Genomic DNA, 20,934 nt, shown 5'->3' on the forward strand with positions numbered 1-20,934 from the left:
GACACCCACCCCTAGATGCTGTCTTGGGACTGGGGCCCAAAAGTGCTCACCCTGGTTCCTGCACCTGCCTGTCTGCGTGCTCCCCTTCCCATAAGGGGTTTTAGCTTGGGGCAGATGAACAGAGAGCCACAGCCCTGTTGCACATACTGTGAGGGGGCCAGGGAACTCTCCTGTTCCACTTAGTAGTATCTTAGGCCTTCAGTGGAAGGAAACAGCATGTTCCACTCCCTGTAGCATCTAAGAAGCTGCAAGTCCTCCCTCCTCACCCCTACAGCATTTCTCACACCCACACCACACACCTCACTTTGCTGTTGGCTGTGGTTATTTTTTTCTCTAACTAAGCATATCTAAACCACGCCTAGTTGTGGTTCTTCAGTCAGGGTCAAGTGGTGTTAGCAATCACATCAGCAACAAACGGCTCAGGATGCTCCAGTTTCAAAGCTCAGAAAACAGAGGGTGATTCCCTTGGGACTCACTCAGCTCAGCTCTCCGAAGAGCAAAGGCCAGAAGGCAGCAGTGAGCCTGGGTCCTGGCTGTGTGGGGAGACTCAGGTGCTGGGAAGAAGTGTGGAAACAGAAACACTGAAGGTTTATGTGAGCTTTGCACCGAGCACCTCTGAACTACTGCCTCTGGGCTCAACAGAACACAGCTAAGTTTCCATGAACTTCTCAAAAAGAAGGCTGGGAAGCTTTCTGTCTTGATGATTTGAGGACCCACTGGTTTCAGAGGTGCCACATTTGGAACCAGATCCGAGTCTCTAAGGTTTGTGTTTTATTTGTTCATGTCAAAATGTGGCTTCCTGCTTCTAAGAAAAGAAGCACAGAGAGGCTCATAAAAGCAGCCTCCAAGGGCTTCTTGGACCTCAGACTGCTCTTTCAAAACATAGTATGATGAGTTCAGTGTAAATGCATCAGAGGCATGTGGGATCCATTTACCTTAAAATACACTTGGGCCTAAAAATTAAGAGAAAAACAGTCCAGGGCAAAGTGTATACTGCAAAGTCAAGCTCCAAACATTTGGGAAACAGTTCTAGAGGCTGCTGGAACCCCAAATGCTACTTGCTTCACCTACCCCTTGGGAATCATCAGATGTTATTTTTTGCACAAGATTGGGGATGAGCCTGCTCTCTGATCCCAGTGCTATGCTCTGCTGTGCAGTTCCAATGGGGTGGCTGTTTCCTGGACCCTGAGATCTCCAGGCTCCCCGTGTCTACTCCTTGTCAGCTTTGCCCCATCCAGGAGCTGGGCTGAGAGCTTGTCAAGTGACCCCTGCTTTGTACCACTCCATCAGGTCCTGAAGAATGAAAGGTACCAAGGTGGAAGGGGCACAGATTAAGAGCAGGGACACCTGCAAAAGCTCTCGTGTTACCACCTCATCTTCTAGCTTTCATATGGGTGAAAATGTTAATTCAGTTGCTTCTAATTCTGAAGTTTTGTGATTCCTTGAAATGTACTTTGGGGATGACAGCCAGCATTTCCATTTCACTGCAATTTCAGAGTTTTGCAGTGGTGTGCCAATCATAACACTTTCTAATTGGCACAAAATCCACCTACCTGTTGCCTCTCAGCCTTGGGTAACATACTTAGACACTTTCTTAGGTAAGTCTTGGCCCTTGGGGTGTTATTTGCCCAGATGGTAAAAACATTTAAGTAGGTCTGATTATTTCATTTTCAGTGGTTTCAACGCATTTTTGTGGCCTGGGTGTTTACCGTAATGTGCCCAAGCTGTTCATTCTGAGCCAACGGGTTCACCCACAGAGAGAAGACTTGATGAAGGAGCTCTTCTCTACTCCCTTCTTGCCAGATGAAATCCTGTTTGTAAAAGGTCTTTGTCTTGAGAGGATCACATACTTTGGTTGAGAATACACTTTGGTTAAGCCGGTTGCTGGATTCAGAGACATGAACAGGATAGACAGTCCACCAATAACTTTATAATAACACCTTTAATAACTTTTTAATAACTTTAAAAAGTTATTAAAACTTTATAAAAAGTTAATTTAAAACTTTAATAACTTTTTAATAATACCTTTATCCAAGGATTTATGCAGCATACAAGACAAAACTGGAATATAATGTGGTAGGTGCAGTAGCAGGGTCAACAAAACTTATTTTAGTTAGATTTTAAAAATTATGAAGACATCTATTTTATACAAGAAAAATTCTTAGGAACATTTATAGACATGTGTTTGAAATTTAGAATAAGTTGCCTCTGCTTAGAATTATTAAATATTTTGAAACATTAATACATGCTAGATAAACTTTTTTTTTTCTTTTGGTACAATTTGTGTTTACTTTAAATGCAATATTTTCTTATCTGAAAAAAAAAGTGAGCACTTAGCAAATCTCCTCATTATTTTGGAATTGGCCAATGCTCATAAACTACAAACAAATATACAGATTGTTCCTTGTGCTGATATTTTTGTTTTCAAATGTCTTGGTCCTGTTACTTAACAAATGACTGATATCTTTGTTGGAATCCCTGAACGTAGCTAAAAGATTTTTTTTTTTTTTTGTTTTAAATAACCAAGAGGCTCCAAGACAAAGGAGTGCACAGAGGCAAAATTTATTACTTTGGTAGTTTTTGCTGGGATGAAAGCCTCCAGTTAGAATGTTTGACTTACTAATGGTTCTTAATAATGAATCTTAGCCAGCAGCCATCAGAGAAATAAATCATTAAAGTGAAAAAATAGTTGTCAATACAGGAATGATCTACTGAATTGCCATTATTGGTGTTCTTTCAGAGGAGAACTGCATGTTGACAAGCAGTGACTTTTTCAGGAATTTGGAATATTCTTGAGCAATAATGTAAAGATGAAGGCAGGGGGGCCAGGCACAGGGGCTCATGCCTGTAATCCCAGCACTCTGGGAGGCCGAAGTGGGCAGATTAGTTGAGGCCAGGAGTTCGAGACCAGCCTGGCCGACATGGTGAAACCCGTCTCTACTAAAAATACAAAATTAGGTGGGAGTGGTGGCACACACTTATAATCCCAGCTACTCAGAGACTGAGGCAGGAGAATTGCTTGAATCCAGGAGGCAGAGGTTGCAGTGAGCTGAGATTGCACCACTGCATTTCAGCCTGGGTTGCAGAGTGAGACTCTGTCTCAAAAAACAAACAAAAAAATAAGATAAAGGCAGGGTAAATTGTACACACATGCAAATACCAGTGTCATTATGATACCTATTTATTAGGATTTGAGAAATTAATTAATACTGATTTAAGGCCACAGAGTCATTGGATCACTTGATTCTGTTTAAAAGAAGTTTTTGTTTGGGGAGGATTGTTTTGGTTTCAACCTGTTCCTTTTTTCTAAGTCTTCCTTTCCAATCTTCTACTCAGAATGAATTTAACATTGCAAAACTGGCTTGTATCACAATAGCTACTATGCCTTAAAATAGGATAGGTGCTTTGGGATCTTTGGAGTTTTAATGTACGAACCATTCATAATTTATCCCTCAAGTGAGTGTGGATTGTTTCATTTGTGAATGTTCTACATCCTCTGATCTGAAAACTTGCCAAAAAAGGCATCACTGAGATAAAGCAGGGACCCCTTTTAGAGGCCTCCTTCCCCTATTCCCCAACAAGCATGGAAATAAAGCAAAATCTTGAGTTCCTGCAAGAGAAATTCCAAGCACTCAGCTAGCCCTGAGAAGTAAGGAGCAACTTGATAAGCAAGAAGGTAATAGTAGCTTAAAACAATAGTCAGGGAAGTTAGAGTTGTAGAAGCTAAAGGTAACATCTTAACATATATCCCTGAGTTGTTTTTCAGAAACCCAGACCCCCACCAAATGTATCCCCTGGCATGCAGACCTCAGATAAGGGAGAACTGAGGACTGAATTCTGACCTCGGTTCTTTATTCTGTTTTTTTGTTTTGTTTGTTTGTTTGTTTGTTTGTTTTTGCCAGGGTCTGGCTCTGTTGCCCAGGTTGGAGTGTAGTGGCGTAATCACAGCTCACCACAGCCTCGACCTTCTGTCCTGTGATCCTCCCATCTCAGCCTTTCAAGTAGCTGGGACTACAGCCATGTGCCACCATGTCTGGCTAATTGTTTACTTTTTTTTTTGTAGAGATGGGGTCTGGGGTCTTGCTTTTTTGCCCAGGCTGACCTTGAGCTTCTGGCATCAAGTGATCCTTTCACCTTGGCCTCCTAAAGTGCTAGGATTACAGCTGTGATCCACCATGCCCGGCCTCCATTCTTTGTTCTAAACTTTTTCCTGAAGGATCTGGAGGAAGTCACACCCACGGGCCAGACCCCACACTCTTTTCTGCCGAACCCAAGTCTTTTGACAAAGCTTCCCTTCTTTGCAAATAAAATCTTTGAATCTACCTAGGACCTTGTAAGCCCCCAACTCCAAGCTATCTCACCTTTTTAGGCCAAACCGGTATATAACCTCCATGTATCAATTTACAATTTTGCTTGTAAATTCCACTTTCCTGAAGTTTACCCTTGCCTTTAGAAACCCTTGCTTATAAGCCATTGGGAAGATCAGGTCTTAGGCATGAGCTGCCCAATTCTCCTTGCTTGGTGTCTCGCAAATCAATCCCCTTCCTTCCCCCACTAGAAAACCTTGATGTGAACATTTGGCCTTACTGTGCTAGGCAAGCCGACTCCAGTTTGGTTTGGTAATATCATCGAAACCAAGCTATGACATTTGTAGATACCTTAGATCTTTATGGTGATGCTGTAACCTCGTAGTTTTGTTTTGTCTTATTTTGTTTTGTTCTAGTTCCACTTTTAAAAAGATCTCATGGGGGTTTCTGCCCCAAGGCTGGCATTTCCACACAGCCAGTCTTTCTAAGCCAGTCTTTCCATACCAGTCTTTCTAAGAAGCAGCCCTATGGGCCAGTAACAGTTACATTTTTGTTGATCAAAGGCATTATTAAAATCATCATCTACATCTCTCAGTGAAACCATAGTTAGGGAGATCCTTTCAACTCAGAAGTCATACAGAGAGGTAGACTCCTTTGCTTCTGGCTTTTTTTTTTTTGGTCTGTTGGAACTTTGGAGTGTGTTATCTTTTTAGGGACTTCAATGCGATTAAAAAAAAGAATCCAGGACATCATTTTTCACCATAAAAGCTGGGACTTTTCATCAATAGGTGGTGAAGAGTTCCCAGGTGTACTCCAAGAAGTTTTGGAACAATAAGGCACACCAAAAAGAAGCAGGCTGCCTCATTTGGCGTGACTGCAGGGATGGGGCAGGCCACAGGGAGGAGAGGAAGTGGCTCCTTCCAGCAAATGCTGAGCCAAGGTGCCCTGTGCTGCTCACACTTGATCTGCAGTGGCAGGAGGCTTCCATCCTGGGAAATCACCTCAAGGCTGCTCTTGATCTTAATTTTCACCATATTTCCCTCAGCTCCACTCCACTCCTTTGCCGGTTCAACAAAGACCAACAAACCTGTTGATGGCTGAGGTGAAAACTAAGAGGAGGTAGAGATGTGGCTGATTCTCTTTCTCTTCCTCCCTGGGTCAAACTCTGAATCCATGCTTTCTTTTTTTTTCTTTTTTTTTTGAGACAGAGTCTCACTCTGTCACCCAGGCTGGAGTGCAGTGGTGTGATCTCAGCTCACTGCAACCTCCGTCTCCTAGGCTTAAGCAATCCTAACACCTCAGCCTCCCAAGTAGGTGGGAACACAGGTGCCCGCCTGGCTGATTTTTTGTATTTTTGGTAAAGATGGGGTTTTGCCATGTTGCCCAGGCTGGTCTCAATCTCCTGAGCTCAAGTGATCTGCCCGCCTCAGCCTCCCAAAGTGCTGGGATTACAGGTGTGAGCCACCACACCCAGCCTATAATTTAAGACCAATTGTTTAAAATTAGTTAAAATTACAAAATTGAGTTGCTGAGTCAGATGCAATGCATATATATATATATATGTATTTTTTTTTTCCCAACAACATGGTTTCACTCTGTTACCCAGGCTGCATTGCAGTTGCACGATATTGGCTCACTGCAACTTCCGCCTTCCAGGCTCAAGTGATCCTTCTGCCTCAGCTTCCCAAATAGCTGGGATTACAGACACCGGCCACCAGGCCTGGCTAATTTTTGTATTTTTAGTAAAAACAGGGTTTCACCATGTTGGCCAGGCTGGTCTTGAACTCCTGACCTCAAGTGATCCACCCGCCTTGGACTCCTAAAGTGCTGAGATCACAGGCATCAGCCATCATGTCCGGCTCCTGTTTACTTCTGCATAAGAGCTGGTGACCCCTTTGCTTCCCTCCACTTCCTCCTCTTGCTTCTTCCCCTGCCTCTCTTCTCTCTCTTCTTTCTTTCTCTGCACTGGCCCACCTTCCCCTTCACCTGTTCTCCCAAAGTTGCAAGGTGCTAGTCAGGGTTAGGTCCTGTCCAGTGAAAGCAAAGCTGGGTCCAAGGGACAAAGTACAAAGCTTTTTACGCATTTTACTTCTTCTCCCTTAAATTCCTCTTTTCTTCTCTCCTAAGCACACAGAAGCAGTCTCTAGAACATCTCTTCCTGAGCAAAGTCATAGTTTTTTGTTGTTGTTGTTACTTGCCCTCTTCCTGTTCCTGCTTTAAAAAAGAAAGTATCTGTTTCCACTTATGTGAACATGGTACTTTCTTGTGGCTGTTCTTCCGAAGACTCATTCTCTGGGTTCTTTTTGATTTCCAGTCTCTCCATCCTAGAATCAATTTCCTTCATTCCAATACCCCTTGTCAGAGATCCAGGCTACCCCCACTCATTCCCAAACATGGACTTCCAGACATCTTTCCAGCACTCCCTTTGTCCCACTCCATTATGGTATCCAGTGGCTTGACATGATGCTTCTGTTCTTCATGTAATCTAGAGCAGAGAGCCTGGGAAAAACTGAAGTCTCTTTAAACAGAAGACAGTGCACAGTCTCCAGAGGCCACAGTCTCCTTGCCAGTCACAAAGAACTCCTAACTGCTTTGTAAAATGTAGTCCATCCCTCTTCACAGATTCACAGATTACAGAGTTATTCATCCAAATAATTTCCACATACTACATAAAGGGTTTCATGGACAGTAGCCTTGATTCAGATCAACCTGTACCTCTGCAACCCTCACTACAGACCACTTTTTCACAGTAGAGTTGCTATTTGGCTATGGCTTAAAGGACGACCCAGAATTCCTCAAGCACAGAGAGAGGGGAAGGGCACTAAGAAGACAAGTGTTGTTGGAACAGAGGATACAAGGATGTGTGTATGGCAGGAAGGGATAAAAGTTGAGGCTAGATTATTCAGAACACTATTCACCTAGCTGAGTTTGGACTTCATATTGTGCAGGTCAGCATTTCACAGAAGACTAGCCCATGAAGATGCTAATCAACGCTCCAAGATCAAGGAGCTCACTTGTTTAATAAGTTGGGGAATTTGAATGCTGAATCCCCTTTTCAAACAGTCACAGTTGATTTTAGAAAATTGAAGCCTCTGAGAAGTTCTGCAATGAAAAGGAAACCTGCTTAATTTCATATAAAGGTTAATCCAACTTTTTTTTTTGCAAGGAAATGATTTCCCCCTTCCCCAGACCCCCTACCTCCCATAACAACTATTAACATCCCAGGAACAACTTTCCTTGGAGTCTGGAATTGCTGCTGTCTGCTATGGGAAGCTGTGGTGAGGTTTTAATTTTGTTTTCATTTTTAATTAGGGCAAACACATCATCTTGTTTTCCACTTTGGAAATGGTATATGGAGGGAGGGGAGATGAGAGTTAAGAAAAACAATTGCAGTTGTTCACATAAGAGACATTATTCCTAAAGTGATCTTTCTAAAGAGTCAGGCTGACTAGGTCCTTAGAACCCTACTGACATTCCCACTGCCCACAGGCCCACAGACCAAGTTTCAAACTCCTGAATAGGATTGACAAAACCTTCCGTGATCTGTTTCCTGCTCGATTCTCCAGTTCCAGCTCCTACCACTTTCCCCTCCTTTAGAACACATTCTCGAAGAAACAAACACATCCCCGACAAACCAGAATGGCTGAGGTACTCCCTCCAGCTGCTCCTATCTGAGCTCTTCTCATTGGCTGGAATGCAGTTCTTCTCTTTGCCCACTTGGCAAATGCCTATTTATCTTTCAACAGAGATCAGCCTCTCTAGGAACTTTCCAGAGCCATCCCTGACCTGTGTGGTCTGTGCAGCCCACCAAGCCCCCACCCCTGTGTAGAGGGAGTCACTCCTTCTGTATTACCAGTGCCGCTGTGGTGTAGTTTCCACCTGGGGTTCTAAAATGCAAATTCCAGCATGATACTATTTGTGTGTTGTTCATAATGTAGACTTACAGCCTAGCACAGTGCCTGGCCCATAGCAGGTGGCCAGTGTCAGTAGGTTGAGTAGAATGTGATGATGGGAAAATGCAGAGAAGGGGAAAGCTTCAAGAGAAATGGAATAGGTGGAATCAATAGGTCTTGGTGATTGATTGGGTATGGAGGCTTAGGGAGCCAAAGGACATCCTGAGTGGGCTAAAGACCTCAGGAGGAGGAGTTTTGGTAGAAGGGAAAGGTGAATGTCATTTTAAACTTGCTTCTTTTTTTAAATTTTTATGTTTTGTTAAGGTAATACTTACATACAGTTAAATGGATAGATCTTAACTACACAGTTTGACAAATGAAACATGCTGAATTGAAGATGGCCACACTTGGGTGACGGTATTGTGAAGATGGCCAGCAGTGTGTATCAAAGCACAGAGTCTGGTGCTACAGACTGAGCTCTGGGGTCCTTGTGGGAAGTGACACTGGGTGCAGATGAGGCGACCCCCTGTGGTGAGAAGCTCCAAATATCCCAGTACCCCGAGGCGGTTCCAGATACTGGGATATTTGGATCTCTCTCACTGATCACTAGGATGTTTTCATCTTCCTTTGGCTGTTTTCTGCTTTTGTTTTGGCTGGGCTGGGCTTCCCTCTTGTTGTTTGGGCTGTTAAAGGATTAGAAACTATGCTGGAGAGTGCAAGGGACACGGAATGGGATGGCCACAGTTAATTGGGAACATGTGTAGAGGACCCACTCTTTGATCTGCATGACCACGCTTATGAAAGCAGTTTCTTCATCCACTCACAGGGAGTCAGTCCATCACTTCCTGAGTGAGTGACAAAGTTCCTATCCCTGGTGACTAGGGCCACCACACACAACAGATGAGGAAAGAATTCTAAGATAAACAAAAATGACTCATAGCATAATATGAAAACTGAAACGTGCATTAACCAAGCTATCTCTGCATCCTGAAGCAGCAGAGTCTTTTGCTAACGAACTCATTAGGCAAATAAGTGTTCTCAGTTGGAGGTTAGCATTCATTTGCCCCAAAGTATACTGCATTTAATTAAATGTACAGGAAAAATTCTCCTGGCCAGAGGAGTTATGGTGATATGACAGGAAGATCCCTGTCTGAAAGTCTAGACATCTTTGGTTCTTTGTCCAATTCTCTCTGCTGTGTGACCTAGGGCAAGTCATCTGGCCTCTCTGAGCCTCAGATCCTTCTTTGGTAACCTGCAGAAGATGCTGATGTCAGCCGGACGCGGTGGCTCACGTCTGTAATCCCAGCACTTTGGGAGGCCGAAGCTGGCGGATCATGAGGTCAGGAGATCAAGACCATCCTGGCTAACACAGTGAAACCCTGTCTCTACTAAAAATACAAAAAATTAGCTGGGCGTGGTGGCGGGCGCCTGTGGTCCCAGCTACTGGGGAGGCTGAGGCAGGAGAATGGCATGAATCCAGGAGGCGGAGCTTGTAGTGAGCTGAAATCACACCGCTGCACTCCAGCCTGGGTGACAGAGCAAGACTCCATCTCAGGAAAAAAAAAAAGATGTCGGTGTTAACCCTGAATCCTGTATTTACTCAACTTCTCAACAAATATTCTTGGTTGGGGTGGTGGCTCATGCCGGTAATCTCAGCACTTTGGGAGGCTGAGGCTGGTGGATTGCTTGAGGCCAGAGGTTTGAGACCAGCCTAAGAAATATGGTGAAACCCCATCTTTACCAAAAAAAAAAAAAAAAAAAAAAAAGAAGAAGAAGGAGAAGCAGAAGAAGAAGCAGAAGCAGGAGGAGGAGGAGGAGGAGAAGGAAAGAATCAGCCAAGCATAATGGTGCATGCCTGTGGTCCCAGCTACTCAAGAGGTTGAAGTAGGATCACTTAAGCCCAAGAAGTTGAGGCTGCAGTGAGCCATGATGGCACCAATGCATTCCAGCCTGGGCAACAGAGCAATACCCTATCTCAAAAAACAAACAAACAAACAACAACAACAACAACAACAACCCAAATATTCTTCAAGCTTCCACTCTGTTCTGGGCACTGAGCTGGTTAAATATCCCTGCATGAACAATTTCTTGCTCTGGTCCCTGTCCAAACAGCTGTTACTCCCAACTCAAAAGTATGGCTCTGTTCTTTACGCCAAACTTGGAAAAGTGGGCTGGGTACCACTCTGGTTCTTTATAGGAATTTTGCTGTGGTTCAGGTAACTGGACATCATAGTGCCAATCTGTTGCCAATAGTGGAAGGAATGCTGGGATTGGAGTTGAATAGACCTGGATTTGGGTCTCAACCCTGCCACTTACTAGTTTGTGACCTGGATTAATTTACTGAGGTTCTTTGAGCCTCACTTTTCTCGTCTGTTAAATGGGGATAATAATACTTCCTCCAGTTGTTTTGAGAAATAAGGTGATGTGTGTGGAGGTGCTTGGTGTCTTTCTTCCCTATTATCTGAGCAAGCAGCCGGTACCCCTACATCTTTCTTCACTTCAAACTTACAAGCCATTCACCCAAGCCACGACTCGGTTTATAAATGGCTCCTGGAACTTGGGGAACTAAAGTGGCCCCACTTCAGCATTCCCTCAGTGCTTTCCTCTCATTGCATTTCAGAGAGATTTGAAATCAGACCCATTTCCTGGCCACTTTCTACAAACTGGGAAGGGAGTTTCTGGCAACATTTTCCCTCTGGAAATACACTACGGGTGTACCAGGGAGGTAAGTTTAATTACATTTTGTTGAGAATGCTTCCAGAAAAGTATAGAATATAGTCCACGACAACTGAAAGGATCTAGAAATTCTGTCATGAAGGACAAATGCCTTTACAATGAGGACTCTGAGGTTGGAGTTGGGGATTTACTAGCTTCAGGGAAGGCTGGGAGTGAGTGGCAGATTGGCAGATGGGTCTCTTGCTTGATCTACCTCTTGGTCTAGTGCTGTTTCTCATAAACTACAAGATCTTTCCAATCCTAAGCTGTTTTAACTGCTTGTATCTCAAGTGATCTAAAAACAATTGGCTTAATCCACAGGGCTCTCCTTGCCTTTTTGTGTTGAAGGATATTCCCTAATTTAGACCACTTCTGTGACCTTTCAAGACAAGGTAAACTCTGGCGGCACTAGGGACAGCAAAAACCACAAAGAGGCCAGGATATGTGGCCACTCAAATGAGAGTTTAGATAGAATAAGCATCATTGGAAAAGGATGGAGAGACTCCAGAGGCCTTGGTGGAAGATGGACTGCTGCCTCTTCAGTCTAAAGACCTGTGGTGCAGAGAGGGTTCCCACATGGCACTCTGGGCTTTGACATTAATTAGGGTCATGCACAAACAGCCACAATATAGACAGCTGTGGGGACAGGGAAGGCAATTGTTAGTGACACCACATGAGGCCTCCCAGGCACAGCTCTCTCTCCTCCCTATCTTCCTTTTTCCTTCCCTAAACTTACTTTTTTTGTTGTTGAGACAAGGTCTCATTTTGTCACCCAGGCTGGAGTGCAATGGTGCAATCTCAGCTCATTGTAACTACTTCTGCCTCCCGGGTTCAAGCAATTCTCATGCCTTGGCCTCCCAGGTAGCTGGAATTACAGGTGTGCACCACCATGCCCAGGTAATTTCTGTATGTTTTAGTAAAGACAGCATTTTACCATGTTGGCCAGGCTGGTCTGAAACTCCTGATCTCAAGTGATCCACCCACCTCAGCCTCCTGAAATGATGGGATTATAGGTGTGAGCCAGCACACCTGGCACCTAAACGTATCTTGAATACCTTTTATATGCCAGGTGCTAGAGCCTTAACCCTGACCCCAAAGAGCTGGTGCTTTTTCCCTCCCTTGTCTCTCTTCAAAAACTCATCTGTCTTTCATGCTCATCTCTCCACCGTTTGTCCTTCCTTCTGCTTCATCTTTTTTTCTCCTCTCTCATATGTCTTCGTTTTATTTGTAACCCAGAAGTCAGCTGTGGTTTCCTGGCCTTTGAGATCTGGATGATATTGCTTTGAACTTACTCCATGCCCTGTGGAATTCCAAAGTCTTCCCACACTTCTAAAACTCCCATGGGAAGTGGAGGGGGCTTTTATTTTCGTGGTCACTTCTGACTCCAACCTCGGCACTTCCCTTGGATTTGTTTGGTTCACAGGTCATTTTACCACTGCCACAACTCCCCTTATCCCCCACCATCCAATCGTCCCTTGCCAATTGCCCCTGACATGAGATTCTACTTCTTACTTGATCTCCATAAGAACAAAAATAAACAACACTGTAGTGAGTTGAATAGTGTCCTCCCGAAAACATACGTCCACATGGAATGTGACCTCATTTGGAAATATTGTCTCTGCACATGTAATTAGTCAACTTAAGATGAGGTCATGCTGGAATAGGGTTAGCTCTAAATCCAATGACTGATGTCCTTACAAGAGGACACACAAAGATACACAGAGAAGAGGGCAGCCATGCAAAGATGGAAGCAGAGTTGGAGTTTTGAGGCTATAAACCAAGGAACTTCAAGGATTTACATGACCAACAGAAGCTAGGAAGAGGCAGGGAAGGATTCTCCCCTAGAGCCTCTGGAAGGAGCATGGCCTTGCTGACTCCTTGATTTTGGACTTCTGGCCTCCAGAACTGTGAGAGAATAAACGTCTGTTGTTTTAAGTCACTCGGTTTGTGGTACATTGTACAGCAGCCCTAGAAATGAATACATTCCATTTGCATTTGGGTGTGTAGGCAAATTTCCTGAGGATTTGAGAGTGGAGGGTAGGACAGAAGGGAACCTGCTTTTCAGCTCTCCATCCCTGCTGTTCCACTGGCTCCCACTTCAACCACCCATCCTTCCTTTCCCCTACTCAACTTGTTTCTTCATCTCCTCTTTCTACAGAGTCCCCAAACTCCAAATTCATCCTACTCTATTATGCAGACTCTATTATGCAGAACTCCAGCTCCCAAACTCAGCTCCCAGCCCACTGTTCAGGTCAGAAACCCTCCAGATCCTCAGCTGCACAAAAATACATTGCAAGGAATAGCAGCCTCCTCTCAGAAGGGAGAGGTGAGATTAAAAAGTTATCCCTGTCTCTTTCTGGGGAAGACTGGCTCCTTATCTATTTCCTGTCCTTCAGTCTAGCAGAGGCAATGGGGTGGGCTGAGCCAGGCTTTGCTCTCCCTTATTCCTCAGAATGTTCAGGCTATGGATTGTGAAAGTCGAGAGGGACCTGTTTGTCTGTCAGTTAACTCTAGACGGATAAGACTGTCCCCTGTGTCCGGATGCTTCCCTGAACACTTCAAGGAGATACTAAAGGAACACAAGAGGTTGTCCCTCCCTAGAGGAACACTCCAAAGACAACCCTTAGTCTTTCTTCTTTAAAAAGCTTTGTTCAGTTTGTTTGGTCTTTTGCATCTTCAAATAGGAATCTCTTCTGTTCTACCCCCCTCCTCCTCCTCCTCTTCCACCTCCTTCTCCTCCTCCTCTACCTTCTCCTTCTCCTCCACCTCCTCTTTCTCCTCCCCCTCCCCTCCTCCTCCTCCTCATCTTATGTGTAGAACTTTTAAAAGTTCTGTCACTTATTATTTTATTTTATTTCTTATCCTCATACATTGCTAAAAACCAATGGGTAAGTATTTTTCCTTCCAGTTTCTATAGGAAATAAGGAAAATCAAGCCCAGGGTAAAGTAAGTTGCCCAAGATTATCTGTATTTGTCACAGAACTTGCCCTAAACTCTAGGCCAGTACCCTTCCTGCAAACCCCATGGCTTTCTTAGAGTGGTCAGAAGCTTTGCCTTTAGCCTGGAAAAACCTATTTAATTTAGATCAGCCATCTGCTGTTAGAGCTAGAGCTGAAGTTTGGTTCCACTTCAAAACCATGCTGTGTTTTAAGAACAGACTTCTAACCTAATTTTAAATTTAAGTTTATAAATCAGTTTTTAAAACTCTATATTTTGACTCTGGATTCAGAGAAATATTCTTACTAGGTTACACGAATATTTTGAAACTCAGTTCTTACTTTTTTTTTTAATTCAATAAAAGTTTGCACAAACAATGCATCCCACAGGAGAAGCTTATGCCAGATCCCAGATGTTTAACACGTTTGCTTCAGATATTAAGAGTTCATGGCCTCTTGTGCTTGTTAAACCAAAAAATGTAAGCCCATAGAAATGATTTTTAATAACTAGGAGTGCTGCAAGGTCAGGCTGAATTCTGGGCAACCACAGCACTTCAATAACTTTTTTGATCACAGATTGTGTGTGTGTGTGTGTGTGTGTGTGTGTGTAGTTAAAAAAAAAATCCAAGCAGAGAATTCAATGAAGGGCAGCATGAACTCTTACTTTTGACTCAATTTCACTTCAATTGATACCTGCAGAAATGTTCAAAAAGTTCCTTTTCTAATTCTGACATCGACTACCTAGTTTGTAATCACTTACCTGGGTCTGCCTGGCAATGAACCAACCATCTACTACTGAGTCTTGTTCAGAATGCCGTTATCACAGTGAACATCTACTGGGGACTGACTGTGCCAATTATCATGCTGTGCATATGTTATATCATTTAACCCTCATACCTGGCACCTTCACTCCTACACTCTGAGTCCCAGCCACCTTCCTCTCTCACCTTGATTATGGGCAGAATCAGTTACCTGGTCCCTCTGCCTTCACCTCTGCCCCCGTCCCTTCCACTCTATTCTCAACCCAACAGTTGGAGCGATCTGTATTAAAAAAATCAGTTCATGTCATTCCTCAACTCCAAACTCTCCAACGGCTTCTCAGCCTATTTAGAGTAGCAGCAAATGTTTAATAACAGCCATGCCATCTCCTTTACCTCATGTTCTTTTTTGTTTGTTTGTTTGTTTTTTAGTCTGTCGCCCAGGCTGGAGTACAGAGGCGTGATCTCGGCTCACTGGAAGCTCCTCCTCCTGGGTTCACGCCATTCTCCTGCCTCAGCCTCCCGAGTAGCTGGGACTACAGGCGCCCACCACCATGCCTGGCTAATTTTTTGTATTTTTAGTAGAGACGGGGTTTCACTGTGTTAGCCAGGATAGTCTCAATCTCCTGACCTCGTAATCCACCCGCTCAGCCACCCAAAGTGCTGGGATCACAGGCGTGAGCCACTGGACCAGGCCAACTCTACCCCATGTTCTTCTGCCCTCTCTTCCTACCCTTCTCTCTCTCTTTCTCTTGCTCCAGTGGCTCTGGCCCTCTCACTGTTCCTCAAACATGTCATGCAACTTTCTTGATATGGTATGGTTCACTGGTCAAGCAAAGATTAAAGCACACACATTATATTACATCTATTAAAGTAGGAAAGTGGGAGATTATTTGTTTTAAACAACAAGTTAGTGATCTGTTGGTGGGGATAACAAAATTCAAAAATTCATGATAATCTTTTCTTTCACAACAATCTTTGCTTTAGGAAATGTGATCAAAGACAGGTTTCCCGATTGAAAAAGTTAAGGCTAGTGAGGCAGAGCATATATATATATATATATATTTTTTTTTTTTTTTTGAGACGGAGTTTCACTCTTGTTGCCCAGGCTGGAGTGAAATGGCATGATCTCCGCTCACCGCAACCTCCGCCTCCCGGGTTCAAGCGATTCTCCTGCCTCAACCTTCCAAGTAGCTGGGACTACAGGCATGCACCACCATGCCTGGCTAATATTTTTTGTATTTTTAGTAGAGACGGGGTTTCTCCAAGTTGGTCAGGCTGGTCTTGAACTCCCAACCTCAGGTGATCTGCCCACCTCGGCCTCCCAAAGTGCTGGGATTACAGGCGTGAGCCACCACGTCTGGCCGCATTTTTATTCCAATAGAATATGCCTATTGCTGGGAGGCTGTCTGTTTTCACCTACTGTACATTATGGGAATCTAGAACCCGTGATTAACTTATTGAACCATTGAATAAGTAATGATACTTGAAAACTAAGGCTATCTTGAATAGTCAGAAAATGAATCACTTTGGGAAATGTACTTCAGATAATTCAGATAATACTTTTTGAAGCACTAAACCTTTAAATAACTTTATTCATTTTGATGGATGCTAAAAATAAACTGTGGACCACTTTTTGTCTTAGTAGCTAGACTCCATGTGTAGAGTTTTACTTCATGATGATTCAGGATGAACATTGGTGGCATAATACAGTGTGGAGGTCTGTTTGCCCATATGCTGAATGGCACCAGGCTAGTGTGCTTCTTGGATCTGCATGTCTTCTTTGAATAATTGTACATAGGCATTTGGGAAGAGAAAAAGAAGCTATAAATAAGCAATTTTCAGCCTGAGAATTTTGTGGGAGCCTCAGTCATAGTGATACTTCAACAGGACAGGTAAGGTTATGTGCTAATTATAAGTGAAAGAGGCTTAGGTGATTTTTAAAACCTCCTTCTTCATTCCGATGCTACTGCAACAGCATCAAACAGCTCTAGAGCACTGGCCACTTATAGAACTTGGGACCAGAGACACCCTGACACACTATTTAGACCAAACAGAGGGAGAACAACCAAAGAAAGGTTGGAGAGGTACTGTCCACAAATTCCACTCACTTTACAGTTTGTTTACAGGAAGCTCTGTTCATGACACTGAAATTGTCATTCAGCCCAAGACGAACGTAAGTTGCCAATGTTAATATTTATACACACCCTGTATTATTGTAAAGTGGTCTTCATTATATAATTTGCATTTAAATAGTCCTTTAGAACAGTGGTCCCCAATCTTTTTGCAGCAGGACCAGTTTCATGGAAGACAATTTTTCCATGGACTAGGGGTGAGGGAATGGTTTGGGGATGATTCAAGCACATTACATTTATTGTGAACTTTATTTCTATTATTATTACATTATAATATATAATGAAATAATTATACATCTCACCATAATGTAGAATCAGTGGGAGCCCTCAGCTTGTTTTCCTGCAACTAGATGGTCCCACCTGGGGGTAATGAGAGACAGTGATAGATCATCAGGCATTAGATACTGTTTTCTTTTTTTTTCAAGATGGAGTCTTGCTCTGTCACCCAGGCTGGAGTGCGGTGGTGCAATCTGGGTCACTGCAACCTCCACCTTCCAGATTCAAGCAATTCTCCTGCCTCAGACTCCTGAGTCGCTGGGATTATAGACACCCGCCACCACACCTGGCTAATTTTTGTATTTTTAGTAGAGAAGGGGTTTCACAATGTTGGCCAGGCTGGTCTTAAACTCCTGACCTCACAATCTGCCCGCCTTGGCCTCCCAAAGTGGTGGGATTACAGGTGTGAGCCACTGCGTCTGGGCAGGCATTAGATTCTCATAAGGAGCATGAAACCTAGATCCCTCATGTGTGCAGTTCACAGTAGCGTTTGTGCTCCTACGAGAATCTAATGCTGCCACTGATCTCACAGGAGGCGGAGCTCAGGTGGCAATATGAGTGATGGGGAGAGGTTGTAAATACAGATGAAGCTTCACTCGCTCACCTGCTGTTCAACTCCTGCTGTGTGGCCTGGTTTCTAATAGGCCACACACTGGTAGTGATCCAAGGCCTGGGGTTTGGGGATCCCCGCTTTATAGTGTATAAAATGCTTTTGTGTTTTTTTCTTTCATTCACCAAATATTTATTCAGTATGTACTACACTGTCCTAGGCTTTAAAGTAGACATTGGAAATGCAAAGATGAATATGGCCCCATCCCTCCCCAATTTTTATTTTGATTATCATCATGACTCTGCGAGGTTGCTAAGGCAGCAATTTTAATTATCCCTTTTTTTTTCTTTTCTTTTTTTTAGGAAAGAGATTGAGGCTCAGGGAGGCTCTTGCAATGTCATCATGTTTAAAAAGTATTAATGCCAGAACTTCAACTCAGGTTTTCTGCCTCTAAATCCCATTTTTAAAACCCAATCTTTTCTTTTCTTTTCTTTTTTTGAGACGGAGTTTCACTCTTGTTGCCCAGGCTGGCGTGCAATGGCGCGATCTGGGCTCACTGCAACCTCCACTTCCCAGGTTCAAGTGATTCTCCTGTCTCAGCCTCCTGAGTAGCTGGGATTACAGTTGCGTGCCACCACGCCCAGCTAATTTTTTGTACTTTCAGTAGAGACAGGGTTTCACCATATTAGCCAGGCTGGTCTCAAACTCCTGACCTCAGGTGCTCCACCCACCTCGGCCTCCCAAAGTGCTGGGATTACAGGCATGAGCCACTGTGACTGTACCTGGCCTCTAAACCCAATCTTTAATGCCATACACAAATACTCAGAGGCAAGCAATTAAAGAAAATAAAAATGTATGCAAATCACAGTTGAATAAAAATGCTAAAGACTCAGTTCTAAAGAATCTTATAGGGACACAGTTTTCTCAGTACTCATATTAAATCTCTTGTGCTTAAGTGACAAGAACTAAACATATATTAACTTAGGTAAAATATATTAGTTATGGGCTTATACCTGGTGTGGTTTGTGTACTAGTACTAGGGGAAAAGTAGAGGTGAATTCAACCAAGAATGCAACCAAGAAATCTAATGCCTTTGGAATCCTTCACCATCTCTTATCTTTACTTCTCTTGGCACATCAACTTCACAGTCTGTTATTATGGATTGACGTCTTCTACCTAAAGTGTCTTCTGTCACTACAAAGAGGACTGACTGTTTTTTTCTAGTTATAGTTTAAAAAAAATTCTAGGGAAGGATTTTGATTGATCGCCTTGGGTTAGATACCATCTCATGAACCAATCAACTCTGACTGGGGAAGTGAAATAGTGGGAAGTCACAGTGGCCACGCAACTTTGGAATGGAGGAAGAGTGGTCTTCATGATGAGACTAAAAGCAGACGTCGACTCTGAGTCTCCTGTACTTAATTCACACAAATGTTTTTTTCATGAAATATCCTATTAAATTTCTGGAAATGAAATGTTTGCTGAACTCCATTACACTGTTGTGCTGTGTTTAACGGAGGCAGCACAAGGTCAGAGGTAGAAATAGGAAAAAGCCATGTAGAAAATTAAGGAATCCTCATTACTTTTACTGACTGCCTGCCCAAAAAGTGAAAAAGGAAGGCAGGATTTGCAGATGGCCCAAAGCAGTGAAAGCAAAATAGTGAATGTTGGGGAGATGATGACTACAAAGAAGAGCTAGGCATATAGCATCGCAGCAACAAACGACACGAATTTTCAGCCATGGCTGAAGTCATCTTGGAAAAGACAGGAGGAAGAGTACAGAAACTCCTGGAGCTTGAGAGGTTATTAATCTTCTGGTCTACTCCCTTCATTTTTCATGTGAGTAGACAGATCCAGGGAGGAGAAGTAACCTTCCCAAGACTATCATAAAGCCTTAGTTATTTCATTGGCAAAAATGGGAAAAATAATGACACCAACCCTTACATATGTCAGGAGGTTTTTCTTCAGAGAGAAATTGGAATAAAATTGCCAGAAGTTGAATAGTGCATTTTCCTCCCACTAGGCTGATACTTGCAAGGGAGCTGGAATAAATATGCAGATGGCTGAAGAAGGTAAGACAGTTAACAAAAATGGGAGATGCCAGAAAAGGGGATAAAGGGAAGATCTGCAGTCACATGGGTCTTCAAAGTAGACAATCTGTATCATGCTAGACCCTCAACTGGCTTACCCAGGATACTCCTAATCCTGTGGGTTCTCTCTTAGTTATGTGCCTGGGCTGGTCACCACCTGAGGGTTTTCTCATTTACCTGTCCCTTCTTTCAGATATCTTAAATTGGTGAAGCGACTTTCCCAACCTCCATCCTATCCCATAAGCAGCAGCCATGTGGTTTGGGAAACTGGTCTCAATTTAAGGGATAGGCCTGATCAGTCAAAATGATATCTTATCCTCTTTGCCAGTATTGGTTCAAAAGTAAGCACGTGACCTAATTCTGGCCAAAGAGATAAGAGGAGAGGTTTGCTGGCTTCTGGGAAAGTTACTTTCTCTTAAGAGCATTCCAGGAGAATTTGTTCTATTCTCTTCAACTGAGTCGAAGGAGGAGGGTCTTCCCCTGGCAGCCATTCTACAACCACAAATGGAACTAGATTTAGGATGAAACTTACACAATGCAGAACAGAGAAAAGGGAAGGAAAACACTCAATGCTAAATGGTTGAATTGGAAATAAATGACTCTGAAGGCTGATCTATCTTTGGATTTCCTCATAGGTTAACCGTATTAGTTATCTATTGTTGTGCAACAAACCTTTCCCAAACAGTGGCTCAAAACAACAGCAGTTTATCATTATTTAGTTTATGAATCTGCAATGTGGGCAGGGCTGAGTGGGAAAGGCTTGGATCTGCTCCACAAGGGGTGAGGTGGCGCAGCTTAGCCAGGACCAGGGGGAATCCACCTCCAAGACGGCTCCCTCACAAACTGGAAAGTCAATGCTGGCTCAGTCAGATGTGAAGGTCATGGGCCTCATTCCTTTCTACGTGGCCCTCTTCATGTGGGTCTCCACAAACTGCGTGGGCTTCCTCAGAGCATGGTGGCTGAATTCCAAGAGTAAGTACACAAGGATAACTCTGTAGAAACTGCATCACCTTTTATGACCTAGCATCAGCCATCATATAGCATCATTTCCACTGTACTTTGCTGGTTGACCAGTCACTATGGTTAGCCTAGATGCAGTTCAGAGGACACAGTTTCCAGCTTTTGTTGAAAGGAGTTTCAAAGAATTGTGGACGATTTAAACCCTTACAGAAATGAAAATATTTCCATTTTTTTTTTTTTTTTTTTTGAGATGGAGTCTTGCTCTGTTGCCTAGGCTGGAGTGCAGTGGCATGATCTCGGCTCACTGCAACTTC

General features: G+C 43.5%; 1 protein-coding gene and 1 long non-coding RNA gene across 11 annotated transcripts in view; one reads left to right on the forward strand and one right to left on the reverse strand.

Annotated features, from left to right (window-relative positions):
- LOC111538227 overlaps positions 1-20,934 on the reverse strand; it is a 101,528-nt gene that overhangs the window by 69,868 nt on the left and 10,726 nt on the right. For 6 of the 8 annotated variants that reach the window (XR_002730268.1, XR_002730265.1, XR_002730266.1 and 3 more), the window contains exon 2: positions 17,047-17,104. The exons of the other annotated variants lie outside the window; for them this stretch is intronic. This is a non-coding gene — a long non-coding RNA (uncharacterized LOC111538227). The remainder of the gene's footprint in view (positions 1-17,046; positions 17,105-20,934) is intronic. 8 annotated transcript variants of the gene reach the window in all.
- TC2N (tandem C2 domains, nuclear) overlaps positions 380-20,934 on the forward strand; it is an 89,099-nt gene continuing 68,544 nt past the window's right edge. For 2 of the 3 annotated variants that reach the window (XM_026455430.1, XM_026455429.1), the window contains exons 1-2: positions 380-762; positions 10,821-10,925. The gene's annotated coding sequence lies outside the window, so the exon portion shown is untranslated. The remainder of the gene's footprint in view (positions 763-10,820; positions 10,926-20,934) is intronic. The other variant, XM_026455433.1, reaches the window with a different exon arrangement.

The sequence above is a fragment of the Piliocolobus tephrosceles genome, chromosome 6 (genome assembly GCF_002776525.5).
Source record: "Piliocolobus tephrosceles isolate RC106 chromosome 6, ASM277652v3, whole genome shotgun sequence".
Lineage (NCBI taxonomy): Eukaryota > Metazoa > Chordata > Mammalia > Primates > Cercopithecidae > Piliocolobus > Piliocolobus tephrosceles.